Source organism: Neopsephotus bourkii, unplaced genomic scaffold (genome assembly GCF_033783945.1).
Source record: "Neopsephotus bourkii isolate Nb327-2 ecotype Australia unplaced genomic scaffold, CSIRO-AGI_Nbou_v1 NB_730, whole genome shotgun sequence".
NCBI classification, from domain to species: domain Eukaryota; kingdom Metazoa; phylum Chordata; class Aves; order Psittaciformes; family Psittacidae; genus Neopsephotus; species Neopsephotus bourkii.
Window position 1 is genome coordinate 1218337 of NW_026901228.1, and position 15259 is coordinate 1233595.

Below are 15259 nucleotides of genomic sequence, written 5' to 3' on the forward strand. Positions count from 1 at the left end.
TAAATACATCAGATAAATGCATGTCTATACAGTGAGATCTCTAATAATCATGAGCTATACAGCATCTGTATTAATAGATTTCATTGAGACACCAAGCTTTGTCCTGTAGTCTTCAGATTCGGGATGCTAGTTCTGGAGGTCCCTTGAGTGAAGAAACCTGAGGCACAATCTAGATGTGGTGGACAGGCTGCCGCAAGGTTGTACTTAGGAAATCCCAGGAAGACTCAGGATGTGCTTATACCTAGAAAACAGGTTTCCATCTGCCCTTAATCCATGCATGGTTCAGAGCTGTTTCCTTGAAAATATTGTCAGACAGCCCTTGGTAAGATCAGAATTTGGGTTTCCTGAGAGACTGACTGTTCTCAATGAGCTTTATGGTGGGAAGGGCAGGAGTAACTGCGAGCTCGACATGCAGTGTCTTTTGATCGAGTTAGTCTTGATGACCCAAACCATAAACCATCTCTGCATGCTCCGTATCCAGCAGAGAAGGTAGCAAAAGCCGAACAAATCTCTCTGAAACTGCTGGTTGTGCGTCTACATACTGGTGACAGGATCACACTGACCTTCCTGGAGCTTACAAAGGCCTTCATAGGTCATAATTTTAAGGTGTTCATCATGCTACTTTTTAAAGTACAGTATTTTTTGAAGGTCACATCCTCCAGACTGAGAAGAAATAGCCAAACCAAGTCTAAAATACCTTTGTTGTTAACCATTGCTCCTTGGCGTCATTCAAATCTAGCACTGAAGTATCAACAGAAACCTGTATCTTGCTAGATGGCAAGAATCCTGGTTAGGTCTCCGAAGACCTCTATGGACCAGTGCATGGTCCCTCTACTATGTACCAAGCTGCTGGGACACCTGACAGCAACAGCCTGGAAATCTCCTTGTTTTTGTAAAATGGATGGCTCTAAAAGCCCCCTTATCAATGCAAAGGTTCCTTTCAATCAGTTCTAAAACAGGAAAACAAATAAACTGACAGCTTATCCCTCTAATGCAAATATGTTCATGTGATCTGCCTGTCACGGGAACTGGGGCAGCAGCCTGGACACCCAGAGGACATTGTGCAGCAGCCCTCCTACACTGTCTTATTTAAGGCTGCTGGTTTTAGCTAAAGCAGCAGCTGATACAAAATGTAGGATAGATCATGTACATCCCCCATTCTCCTTTAACGTCTTGTTAAAAATAAAATTAATCATAAAAATCCCTCAGAGAGAAATGTTTGGAGTACAGGCTAGAGCTGGAAAGATCTTAGGTCTGACCAGGGTTTGTAGAACATGTGAGACAGCCAGATTCCAGATGGGCTTTTCTTCTCATCTCTGAGAAGGAACAGGGAAGAGAAGAACAGTAGTTTCATTTCCACTAGTTGCTTCTTGATAGTCTGATGACATTTTTGATAAGATCTGCTATCAAGCTGGTAGAGAAAACATATGTTTTGTCATACACTGTAATCATGGTACCTCTGGTGAATTTAAAACTGTGATAAAGAAATTTTCAGAGCAGTCTTTAAGTCCCTATTGCTTTGTTAACATTTTTTAGCATCCTATTAATCACTCTCCATGTATCTGTCAACAGCTGATATTATGGATTAAGGAAGATTACAGCTCATTGCTCCAGTGGCTGTTTTCTTTAGGATTTAACTCTATGGGCACTTTGCCATTGACTTCACTATGACAACACCAAGTCCCTTGATTTCATGAACACTTTTCAGTGCTTTCCTGACTCAGAGTGGGTTTACTTTATAAGATATCTAAATGATCATGCAGAGGGTAAATGTTTTTATTATTTCTGGAAAGGCTAATACACTTTAAGCACTGAACAAACTGTGTGTAAGATCTTGATTTGCAGATGTTTTCATGTAGATAAATGTTGACTTTGGTTTGACATGCTTGTGTAGATCATGTCATTTGTTACTCGGGAAAAGGAAACAATATTTCAAAAAACTCAGATTAAAATTCTACGATTTAATACATTTAAAATTCTAAGATTTAATACATTTATCTCATAGACCTTCTCAATTATTCACTACCAAATACGGGTTATTCTCTGATTTTACATATTGGTTATCCACTTTGGCATGCAAAGAAATCCCTGTGACTCACATGATCCATCACAGCAGAGAAATAATTAATACTGGAGAATCAAACAACTCAACTGTGAACAACCTTCAGTCTAAAAATTATTCACCCAAACTCACCCCCTTGTGCCAGGACTTGTTCTGTACACGCTTAAAAATAACAAAGACAACAGCACAAATTTCAGCCTGGACATCTTTCCTGAGCTTATTTAATTCTTACAGCTTCCCTCCAAGGTCTTGCCCTTCCCAGCTCCCTTCTTCAGCAGAGCATCCCTGGCTCCATGGCCTTATGTCAAGGCAGACGAATCAAGGAAAGCTTTCCTCCTGTGCTCAAGGGATGTGGGGTCATGGCCAACCCCCAGAGTACCTCACTTGCAATTCCTGCCAAAAGTTAATGCAGATTTTTGGCTTCAGAGCCTAAGGTGATATGAAACAAATGACACGTATCCATCTGAGCGTTTCACTAGGAGTGTCTTCTGATTAGAAATGCCTTAAAACAAGCACTGTTAAAAAGTACCTTCACTGCACTTTGTATAAATTATTCCTAAGCTACTGCTTAATGTTTATTAATATTTCTAAGGCTTTTGACATTTTGAACTAAGGACATTACTATGAGCTATACTACAAAGCCAGGTAAAGGTATTAACGGGAGAGTAAACTTGCTTTCTCATCTGTATGGGTGAGTTGTATTTCATGTCCCTCTACATACAGAGGAGCAGCCTCACCCCTCCAGCAAACATGGTCCCCGAATTCATTCTTGTTCTGAATTTAAGAAGAATTTGAATTCTTCTAATTTAAACAAATCTTCCAATTCCATCACTCAGCAGCAAAATGTTTTTGAAAATAATTAGCATTTATACTGGTAACTTCGGCAGCACATATACTAAAAGTGGAACAATACAGAGAAGACTAGCATGGCCCCTGCACAAGGATGACACACAAATTCATGAAGTGTTCCATATTCAAAAGACTGTGTTACAATGGTCCCTGAAAAATGTAGGAATATATGAAATTTCATCCAGGCTCAGGCAAAGATTGCACCTGACCAGAATCCTGTCCTGTCTAAGGAGGAAAGGAAAGTGGGGAATATAGGAAATAGTCAGTCTGCTATGACATGTTTCTTTTTTCTTTCTCCATCCTCCCCTCCTGTTTGGCAACCTGTCAGTGAGGACTGAAGGCTACATCCAGGCAATCACACCTCCTCCTTGCCTTTCCTCATTAATTTGCCTAATTAGTTTCCACATATTTTGCAAAGATGAGCAGCAAACAAATCCTTTCCAATGCCTCTCCACAGCCACTTTCCATCTTGGTGAATAATCTCTTCCTTTTTTTTTTTTAATTTCATCTAATGTGAGGACCATCTGGCCTCTGCAAACATGACAGCTCAGCTCTGCTCTTTGTTTCAGGCCTGCAATGAACTGGATGGCACTTGTTTCACCATAGAGTCAACACCTCCTTGGTGTTGTGAGGTAGTAAGAACAGTGTGAAGAAGGAAATCAGCAAGGAGGAGAAACAGCCCTTGCCAGCCCCAGCACTGATGGCCCAGGGGATGAGAGGTGGGCACTGTGAGCCAGCCAGGAGATGCTCCCTAACATTGCAAGGGGAAGAGATGGAGGAAAAGCTTTTCGATCACACGTTTCAGTCCTCTGGGGAAAAACACATGAGCTCATCACAATGACACTGAGTGTGTTTCCAGCTGACAGTTAACAGTTGGCAAAGCAGAACTGGTGGGCTGGCAGTTGGCTGTCGGTGACTGCTTATGTTTTTTTTTTCCATCAGGTATAGTAATTTTATTATCAGTCTTTAGTTGTTCTGAGGGCAGAACATCAGCACTGTGGTGTAGGATGCTGCTTTTTGGTGGGGTGGGTTTAGGCAGGACTTTGCCTCTGTGCTAAGTGAACCTGCCGTCTTTGAAAGCCCATATGGCAGGTTTGTCAGGGCTGGTCGTGACTCCTGGTGTGCCACTCTGCTCCTCGATCTGCCATTGACATTCATGTACACCCTGACTGTGTTTGATCTGTCATCTTCTGCTTACAAAATCAAGCTAGAAATCATATCAGAGGGTACCTGCTGTTAAAAACTTGACTGTTCAATGGAGAAACCTTTAAATCTGATCATGCAAAGAGAAGTTCATTTTTGTAATTAACAGCTGTCCCTGTCGTCAGGAAAGCTGCATTTTGCATGGGGCCCTTCCACAGGCTTTCCCAGTCTGACATAATCCCTTCTTCTTGCTGGGCCCCAGTTTTCCAACTTTAAAATCTTCCTTTCCTTGCAGGCAGGTCATAAGGCTAGATCAACTACTATAAATGAGAAGCTTTATTACTGAGGTGATAAGTGTCATGCCAATACAATAGTAATAATAAATAACTTCTCTGAAAGTGTAAAAGGGTCTGACATTATAAATTGCATTTCAAGTACTTGCAGTGTGTGTGGACTGGAATTAAATGTAGAACATACAGAAGGTTTTTCTCAGGCTCGCATTTTTTTCACTTTGGAAATAAATGTCTTTTATTCAACTGAAATGTCCTTGGTGCATTGACCCAGCAAGAAACCTCTCACGTGTACAAGTCCCCATCACTCCAGTTGGGTTTCATATTACCCTGCTGGGAGGCAAAGGTGGAGGGGAACTCCTCTGAGAAGCAAAGGAGGTCTCATTTGATCTTGTAAGCTTTTCTATTTCTGTGCTTTCAGAATTGCTTCCTATTTTCCCACAACATTCATTTCAGCCCCTTTTCATCTGTGGTTATGAGTCAGTGAAGTGAAAGGCTTCCCAAGAGCATCCTGCCAGGATACACAGGCAAAGGAGACTTTCTGTGTTGTTCCCATCAGGGCCCTTCTGAAATACCTGCTCATAACAGCAACCCAGGACTTTGGCATCAAAGCCCCAGTGCTGCCCCAAAGCACCTTTGTTGTGCCCTCACCTGCTGCCTTTGCATAATTTACTGCCTTTACATGCCTCTAATCACGAGGCCTCTCTGCCTCTCTCAGCCCTTTCTGCTTTCATCCTGTAAAGATGGAAATAAATCCTTTAGCTAGCATGTACCTAAGCAGATAATATTTAAATGCTGCAGGGAAAGAAGATGCACAAAAGCAAACCCTGCAGGAGCAGGGCACACATCCTTGCTTTTGGGCAAGGGACACAACTTGTCCTCAAATGTCGTACATGCCAGCTTACCATCACTTCTTCTCCCAAGGGGTCCTGCACCATCTCTCTTCTCCAGCCAGGCCAGGAGAGCCACCTGTCAGACCCCAGGCTTCTTTCAGCCCTTCAAGCACATGATGATCTGCTGGTGACACCTTGCAAAGGCAACTGTCTTCCTCAAACGGGATGAAAAAAAACCCAGCATTGCTTCACCTGCAAAGGTTTCTCAGGATCAGTTTCCTTCAGAACAATGAAAAGCCCCTTCTCTTGAAAAATGAAAATCTGGGGGAAGTACTTAAACATAGAAACCCAAAATTTAGAATAAAACCAATTAGAAAACCTTCTAGGTGGCAGGTTTCTCCTGTTAAAATCATATGACTCAAAAGACTTATAACATGCATCCTGCTAAATAGCAATAGAAAATCCTGAGTTCTTTAAAACTGGTATCTTTGCTTCCTGAAATATTTTGCATGTCAGTTAAATCTTATCTGAAAGAAAAGGAAATTGCAACATCTACAAAATCTTAGTTGATGCTGCCATCATGGTACAGGAGAAAGACCCCACTTAAAAAGCTTAGACAAATGCAAACCATGCACTTTGCAATGTCATTCATATAAAAAATTGGTAAGACCTAATCCTCAGCAATTCCCAAATTTCATAGGGCTGACTGCACAAGCAGAAATACAGCACTGCCATCAAACTCTTCCTCTTCTAAAGAGCTGGAAACTTTATTTTCTTTTTCCTTTAACAATGAATGAAAATGCTCTAAATATTCTCAGTCCCAAGAAGAGGTGGTGTTAGATGACTTCAAGAGGAGGCAATGCTTTTAGATGCTTATAAAAATTTTATTCCATACATCTTTCCTGCAGGCTATTATTCAGTGATGAGTGTGTAGAGGGCCTTCATAATGCCCAAAAAGTGACTTAAGCTCTTTGTTACACACAGAAGTTGGTCTCAGCAACTGCAGGGATCTGGCACAAAGCATTGCACAAACCTGTAGCCTACCCTGTACAGCTGAGTTGAGATGCTCATAGATAAGTTCACTGAGCAAAAGCAGGTCACATCAGCAGATATAATGTGTCCTTTGAACCTCCAGTACCTCATTTTCTGTCCTCTACAGTGGCATCTGTCTTCCTTTGATCATTGAGTAACAGGTGGTTGTTTCATTACAATGGAAATAAAAATAGTTGACATGAGAGAGTGGTGTTTTGCCTATTCAGAATGACAGTGGAAAGTTGCACTCTGGAGTTAGCTTGAATAGAGTGAACATTATTAAGTGCTGACATGAAAAAGACTTCTCAAAGGAGATAATGCCTTCACCCAATTAATCCTTCCTAATGAACTTACCCTTCGGAGGTAGGTAGAGCACTTTCAGCATGAAGTTTGCTTCCTGTGATCATTTGTGCTAATAAAAGTCTTGCGAGAAAACTGATGAAAACTGATGAGAATGTGCCTGAAGTGAATTTATTTTGATATTTGACTTGTCAGGAAAAAAAGTGAATTGTAACTTTTCAACCTGATCTGCTATTGTCCTCCCTCTTGATGATTTCTATTCTTTAATAACTCCTCAAATAATAAGGCTCCTAGGCATCTGCTTCCCTTTGAATTTGCGGCTGAGAAAATTCCATGTTTGAAATACTCAGAAACAGAGTTTTATTTGATAACCTGTATTTTTGAGGTGGATAGCTACTTTACTGAACACCTTAATGGTTTTTTCAGTAATAGTAGTCTGTAAATGCTCCTCTGGCTTGGAGAAATTTCGAGTGAGGAAAGAAGCCTTTCTGCACCCAAGCTACGCTATAATGGTACTCTCTACTTAGGCAGATTCTTTTATTGAAGCATGTTTTATTCATCAGTTCACCAGACCCTCAATTGGTCTTGTCTAATTGTGACTCTCTTTATACTACACAGGCTTGGAAGTCCAACCATGATGGTTTTTATTGCTTTTCCCTATGGTTTGGATAGCTCAAGAAAGGAAGTGCAAGAGAGGGGGGAAAAAGTGTGAAAGCTCAAACAAAGCGGAAGGTATCAGGCTAAAACAAATCCAGAGGGAGCAAAAAGAGAATAATTGATAAGAAGATTGTAAAAATCATATATGTGCAATGCGTTGGTTCGTTTATAAAACTGGCAGCTCCTGTTGAACTGCCATTAGAACTGGTCATAGGTAGCCGAAGAGACCACCTCAAATGAGGGCACTCAAAATTAGCTACTTAGTTCCTACGTCTGTTTTAGGAACTCATACTAGTGATCTGATTTTCATGGATGTATTTTGGCAGCCTTGAATATAGAAAACATGTCTGAAAACTAGGACTTCAGTTGATAAACTGAAATACCCAAATTTTAAATGTTGGTCATTGCAACTTGTCCACTGTTGTCAGTAATGTGATCATGAGTAGCAAAGTCCTCTCCATCTCTAATCTCACCAGCAAAAGAAAAGATCCTGAATGAGGACAATGCAGCTAACAGCTGGGGAGAAATTTTCTTCCACCTGCTACACATTTTTGGGGTCAGGATAAAATCAGCCACTTTGAATCTGTGCAGCCCAGTTTCATACCTCAGATGAAGAACTGGGATAATTTTTAAGCACTGCAAGCAGCTAATGCTTCTAAACCCCTGCGGCAGGAAGGAATAGGATTTTAACTGCGCTTTGTTAAATATGGTTGTGAAAAAGCCAGTATATCCAGGCTAGTGTATCCAGGTTTTAGGTACTGACACATTTCTTTCAGTATTCTGGAGAAGTCTCTCAATCAAAGTAAGACTTTACAGCCTGTTTCTAATTTCACAGTTGTAAAGATGAGCATGCAACTTTTTCAAAGAAATAATTAGGTATCACAGAATAAATCACTTCCCTACAAAATAATAACATCACATTTAATTAAGTGAAAAACTGCTCTAGCTCTAACAGATTTTAGTGTCTACAATTTATTTCTAGATGAATGGGTATTTTATAGTCCACCCTACTTAGTGTATAATAATGTTGGGTTTTTTTAATTATTATTTCTCCTTCTGTTCCATGTAAGTTACCAAGCATTGCATGCATTCTTTTCAATGAATTTATTGATATAGTTTCTTTGGAATGAAAATCTATTTCTTTCATTAATTTTGCCAGACATTCTATGTCTGCATCTGTTCTGTATGCTGGGGCTAAATACATTTTTCTTTCCCTGGTGGTCCCATCGATGATCTTGGGTTAGAGCAGGTGCTTTTATTAGGGGCTGTTGCTGCTGCTGCTGCAATGAATTGTTGGTGGATTCTGTTACCAAAGTCTTCAAAGTCAGCTGTTTGGGCTCTTTTTTTTTCCCCACAGCATCCCTAACCCTGTTGCTGATAGCCCCCACCTTTCTGTTATCAATAGATTTCATGTTTCTGTCATTTTTGCTAATGAACTTCTAATGAAATTACTATCTGTCATAAGCCCAGAGACATTCCGTTGTAAATCGACTTTCGTCTGAGATTTGCCTTTTCAAAACACCCTTGTAGCCAGTTCCTCACCCATTTAATCATATCCAGATGCCTCTTTCATTGAAATAATTGCACCCCTCGTGGCACCTTATCCAGTCCTTATTTAAAGCCAGGAAAGATTAGAATGTTGGGTTTTTTTCAGTCTTAAGTAAATAGGTAAATAATTTTCATAGAATCATAGAATAGTTAGGGTTGGAAAGGACCTTAAGATCATCAAGTTCCAACCCCCCTGCCATGGGCAGGGATACCTCGCTCTAAACCATATCACCCAAGGCCTCGTCCAACCTGGCCTTGAACACTGCCAAGGGTGGAGCATTCACAACCTCCCGGGGCAACCTATTCCAGTGCCTCACCACCCTAACAGGAAAGAATTTCCTCCTTATATCCAATCTAAACTTCCCCTGTTTAAGTTTTAACCCATTACCCTTTGTCCTATCACTACAGTTCCTAATGAAGAGTCCATCCCCAGCATCCCTATATGCCCCCTTCAGATACTGGAAGGCTGCTATGAGGTCTCCACGCAGCCTTCTCTTCTCCAGGCTGAACAGCCCCAACTTTCTCAGCCTATCTTCATATGGGAGGTGCTCCAGTCCCCTGATCATTCTCGTGGCCTTCCTCTGGATTTGTTCCAACAGATCCATGTCCTTTTTATGTTGAGGACACCAGAACTGCACACAATACTCCAAGTGAGGTCTCACGAGAGCAGAATAAAGGGGCAGGATCACCTCCTTCGAACTGCTGGTCACACTCTTTTTGATGCAGCCCAGGATATGGTTGGCTTTCTGCGCTGCAAGCGCACACTGCAGCCAGCTCATTTTCATTTTCTCATCGACCAGTGCCCCCAAGTCCTTCTCTGCAGGGCTGCTCTGAATCTCTTCTCTGCCCAGCCTGTAGCTGTGCTGGGGATTGCTCCAACCCAGGTGTAGGACCTTGCACTTGGCATGGTTAAACTTCATGAGGTTGGCATCAGCCCACCTCACAAGCGTGTCAAGGTCCCTCTGGATGGCATTCCTTCCCTCCAGCGTATCAACTGCACCACACAGCTTGGTGTCATTGGCAAACTTGCTGAGGGCGCACTCAATCCCACTGTCCATGTCAGCAACGAAGATGTTGAACAAAACCAGTCCCAACACTAATCCCTGAGGGACACCACTTGTTACTGGTCTCCAGCCGGACATTGAGCCATTGACCACAACTCTTTGTGTGCAGCCATCCAGCCAGTTCTTTATCCACTGAGTGGTCCATTCATCAAATTGATGTCTCTCTGATTTAGAGACAAGAATGTTGTGTGGGACAGTGTCGAACGCTTTACACAAATCCAGGTAGATGACATCAACTGCTCTACCCCTGTCCATCAGTTCTGTAGCCCCATCATAAAAGGCCACCGAATTGGTCAGGCAGGATTTCCCCTTAGTGAAGCCATGCAGGCTGTCACCGAGCACCTTGTTGTTTTTCATGTGCCTTAGCATGCCTTCCAGGAGAATCTGCCCCAGGATTTTGCCAGGCACAGAGGTGAGACTGACTGCTCTGTAATTCCCCAGGTCATCCATTTTTCCCTTCTTGAAAATGGGGTTTATATTTCCCTTTTTCCAGTCATCGGGAACTTCACCTGACTGCCATAATTTTTCAAATATGATGGCCAGTGGCTTAGCAACTTCATTTGCCAGCTCCTTCAGGACCCATGGATGGATTTCATCAGGACCCACGGACTTGTGCACATTCAGATTTTTAAGATAGTCTCGAACCAGTTCCTCTCCTACAGTGGGCCCAAGGTCTTCATTGTCATAGTCCCTGTGTCTGCCTTCCAAGACTTGAGTGGTGCAGTCAGAGCCTTTGCCAGAGAAGACTGAGGTAAAGAAGTCATTCAGAACCTCAGCCTTCTCCAAATCCTGTGTAGCTAGTTCTCCCGAGAGCTTCCTGAGGGACCCTATGTTCTCCCTAGTCTGGTTTTTTTTGCTACATACCTGTAGAATCCCTTCCTGTTGTCCCTAATATCCCTAGCCAATTTTCCTAAAGAAGTGCTCATCCAGCATGATCTGTGCCATTCCCAAGCACCCTGTGGTGCGTTACATCACGTTTTCCATTTAAAACTCTCCACTTAAAATTTCCTCTATCCCTTGCAGCAAGGCAAGCCCCACAAGCAAGGCTATCAGGACTCTGGATTCCTGACTCACATTTTTCAGTCTGTGGTCTCATCTCTCTACTCCTGTGTCCTGGGCTCAGCAGTAGCAGTCATTTTTCTCCTTCTTAGCAGCTGGTGCAGTGCTGTGTTTTTGATTTTCAGCCTGAGAACAACAGTGATGTTTTTAGCTGTTGCTCAGTAATGTTTACTCTGACCAAGGACTTTCTGAGTCTCTGAGCTCTGCCAAGGAGGAGGGGAAGTCAGGAGGAAGCAGACAGAACACCTGACCCAAAATACCCAAAGGGGTATTCCATACCACAGCACACCATGTGCAGTATATAAACAGGGGGCAGTTACCCAGAAGGGCGAGATCACTGCTCAGGTCGGGCTGGGTATCGGTTGGCGGGTGGTGAGCGGCTGTATTCTCTTCCCTTGTTCTTCCCTTTATTATTATTACTGGTAGTAGTAGTGGTTTGTGTTATACCTTAGTTACTGGACTGCTCTTATCTCAACCTGCGGGAGTTACATTCTTTTGATTCTCCTCCCCATCCCTCTGGAGCTGGGGGAGGAAGGGTGGGGGGAGTGAGCGAGCGGCTGTGTGGTTCTGAGTTACCAGTTGAGCTTAAACCACAACATCCTGTCTTGACAGACTTATTACAGATCCTTCCTCCTGAGCTTGTGATGTTACATTCTTGCATCTAAAAAGAAAACACAACTAATCACATGTAATTACTTAAAAACCAGCAATGGGGCAATGAGGGCAGACTATGGTCCTGAGCTGGCCATGCAGCTTGTGTAGTGGCTGTAAAGCCTGAACCTAAGCAACCCTGAGGTTTAGAAAAGCAAAGGACATTTCTGCTGGCCCTAGTCTTCAACCTGCTGTGCTTGTCTTTGATATGACCTGCCCCTAAGGAGCTCTTTGGTCTTGTGCCTCAGAACAAGAGGACGGAAATGCTGCTGTTGTCATCTAGAGCACAAGCACGTGAGAGAAGACATGTTCCCTGAGTTTGGTTTTAAAAGCTTAGACATGCTTGTTGGCTTGTGGCTGAGCTGATGCTTGAGTGATTCTTCTGATCATGAAAGACACTGATCATTAGCAGCAGCCAACACCAGAGCTATCTATTTACACAGGGAAGTGCTGTAATAGATCAATGTTAACTGCTTATTTGCACTTCACTGCTCCAAGGCACAGTAACTAATTACCAAAGATAAATTAGCCCTTGTGACAATGACTAAGAAATACACATCCCAGGATAGACCACCTTGACCACAAACACAGATAATTCTCCCTCTGATTAGGAGCAGCAGAGGCTCATGCGGTGTACCCTTTAGCCAGAAGTCACTCAGGGGGGAGCGTTGTTGGGTTTGACCGTGTGCCAAGGAGTTGGTGACCATTTGCTGAGCCCCTGACTCTTCCTTTTCCCTGTACGTGTCAGTCACTTGACTCCTCTGTGTCTCTATTTGCCCAGCTGCAGATTAGCAGCAGTAATAAAACACCTTATGCAGATACCAGAAGACACAGCTGGTGACAAAACCTCCCCAAAGCTGTTGCATTAACATATGAGTTTTCCCTTGTATGCCAGCTGGGTTGAAAGTTTTCTGTATTGTACGTGAAGTCAAAGAGTTTTTCTAGCAAAAAGCCCTCGCTGGTTCTCATCACAGTGTGTGGCCAAGGTGGTCTATCCCGGGAGACCCAGTGAGTGGGTGTGCAGCCAGCCATCACCTCGTCTGCCTTCACCATAAAGGAGTAAGATGGAGTAGATGGTTCTGGATTCAGATCCACCAAATTTGGCAACTCTTTGAGGAGGAAGAGAGAAGAAAAAAGGTTCAGGGGAGCTAAAAGCTGGTATATAGGCAATACAAAGAGTGCAAGATGTGCCTGTCGTTCCTGAGCAGGCAGCATGTAAAGGGAAAACTCAAGTGTTAATGCAACACCTTTGGGGAGGTTTTGCCATCAGTTGTGTCTTCTGGTATCACAGTATCACAGTATGTTAGAGATTGGAAGTGACCTCAAAAGATCATCTAGTCCAATCCCCCTGCCGGAGCAGGAACACCTAGATAAGGTTACACAGGAACGTGTCCAGGCGGGTTTTGAATGTCTCCAAAGAAGGAGATTCCACAACCTCCCTGGGCAGCCTGTTCCAGTGTTCCGTCACCCTCACTGAGAAGAAGTTTCTCTTGTGCTCCAATTTGTACCCATTGCCCCTTGTCCTTTCATTGTTTGCCACTGAGAAGAGCCTGGCTCCATCCTTGTGACACTACCCCTTTATATATTTATATACACTAATAAGGTCACCCCTTAATCTCCTCTTCTCCAAACTATAGAGACCCAGCTCCCTCAGTCTTTCCTCATAAGGGAGATGCTCCACTCCCTTAATCATCTTAGTTGCCCTGCGCTGGACTCTCTCCAGCAGGTCCCTGTCCTTCTTAAACTGAGGGGGCAAGAACTGGACACAATATTCCAGATGAGGTCTCACCAGGGCAGAGTAGAGGGGAAGGAGGACCTCTCTCGACCTACTAACCACCCCCCTTCTAATACAACCCAGGATGCCATTGGCCTTCTTGGCCACAAGGGCACAGTGTCGGCTCATGGTCACCCTGACGTCCACCAGGACCCCCAGGTCCCTCTCCCCTAAGGGTACCTGCATAAGGTGTATTATTACTGCTGTTAATCTGCAGCTGGGCAAATAGAGACACAGAGGAATCAAGTGACTGATGCGTATAGGGAAAAGGAAGAGTCAGGGGCTCGACAGGATTGCAATTGCTTTGTAACACAATTGCTTCCCTTTTAGCTCCTCTGACCCACTGTGCTGGATGGGGTGTACATGTCAGCATCAACTGCCAGGCATGGTGACACTGACCTTGGCTCTCCCTGCTACCAGCATCACCATTGGGAAAGCACTTAGCCCAGACTTGTAGCCTGATTGGCTTTTATAGCATTTCCTCAAGATCTGGCTTGTGGGTCTGAAGTTACAAACCTGTCCTCACCCAGGTCAGGTTAACATGGAAATCGTATTACATCTGGGTGGTGTTACAGCCACTTCCCCAAAGCCACCTGCCTAAGCTGGTGCTGTTGCCCGTAGTTTTTCATAATTTTGGTTTCAGGCAGCAGAGGTCAGCATTGCCCTGCTGATGGGCAACCGGTCTTCCAACCTGTGGACACCACCACATGATGGCAAAGATCATTTTTACTGATCCTTGTGGGTTTCTTGTGATGAAACGGGCATGAATTGTGTCTGACCTACAGCAGCTCCTTGAAGGGCAAGTGACCAAGCCATCCGATACGCCTGGAAGGGAGGTAGCAAGGGAGGCTGTGAGGTGGTCTCACACATCATAGCCTGTTCAAGGTGCCTGGGGACATCTGAGATATCGTCAAGTGCTGCCATGAGACCTGTGGGACACCTATGTCCAGCTAGAGTAGCAGCAGCAGAGAGGCTGGTACCCTGGCATCACAAACATCCCCAGACACAGTCAGGCAATGGAGCCTGGGGGTCTTGGTCATGCTGGGGACATTTCCCCAGTCCTTTTCATATCAGGACTGTATTTTTTCTGCTTGTTAAATAGCTAGTATGTGACTGATTCAACTGTCCTTATATATACAAAATTACATTACTTCTAAACAACCTATGGGCAGTATAGTTAGTCCATTAAATAGTAGCTTATTCTTGATGAATGTACTTTTGACATCATATGGGACCAGGAGAGGAAACAGAGATGTGAACAGATCCTCAGGGCAACAATCCAAGGCCTTGGAACCTTCCACAGCACTGCCTGCATGGGAAATCAGCTATGGAGGGAAGCTGGCCTTGCCAGGGCAGAAGGGCACAAGTCTTCCTGTCTGGGGCTGAGCTATCAGGGGAGAGCTAAAATCTTCATGGCCCTAAATACAGTTCATACTTTCAATGCTAAGAAATATCTTTGTGCATCGAGCCAATGTTGGGCAGGTAAGAGATGGAAACTTTTGTTTGAATGTGTGATTTCTAAAAGCTTTGAAAAACATGAGTCATTTGGGGTTTTTAACAGAGATTGCATGTGTTTATGCCTGGTGGTCATTACAGTTTTATCTGGTCAAGAATACACAAAGACCCATAATATTTGCAAGATACCGATATAGGCTGTATACTGTATGTGCTTACTTAGACCTTAGCCTTTTCTCCCCTCTTTTCAGATTAAACCGTTATCTTCGAAAGTTTTGAACTATTTTGCTCAGCAGCCTGTGCCTTTACAGGGACAGTGCTCTGTGCGTACAAACAAGAGATTGTTCAGCTTTGGCCCCAAGATATTTGGATTCAGTGCCACATTGAGGAGAAAAGCCCACTCCTTGCACCCCAAGACCGTGGCTGGAGCAGCCTGGACCTGTGGCAGTAGATTCAACCAGTCTCAGTCCATTAGTTTAAATAATCAATAGCTGTAAGAGCCATGATGCTGTCTCCCACTTCATCACAAAAGCTGAAAAGTT

General features: G+C 43.5%; 1 non-coding gene across 1 annotated transcript; it reads left to right on the forward strand.

Annotated features, from left to right (window-relative positions):
• The first annotated feature begins 2936 nt into the window (after nucleotides 1-2936).
• LOC133212679 (U6 spliceosomal RNA) lies at nucleotides 2937-3040 on the forward strand. Its single transcript, XR_009725569.1, has one exon. It is a non-coding gene; the product is annotated as a U6 spliceosomal RNA (small nuclear RNA).
• Nucleotides 3041-15259: the final 12219 nt, after the last annotated feature.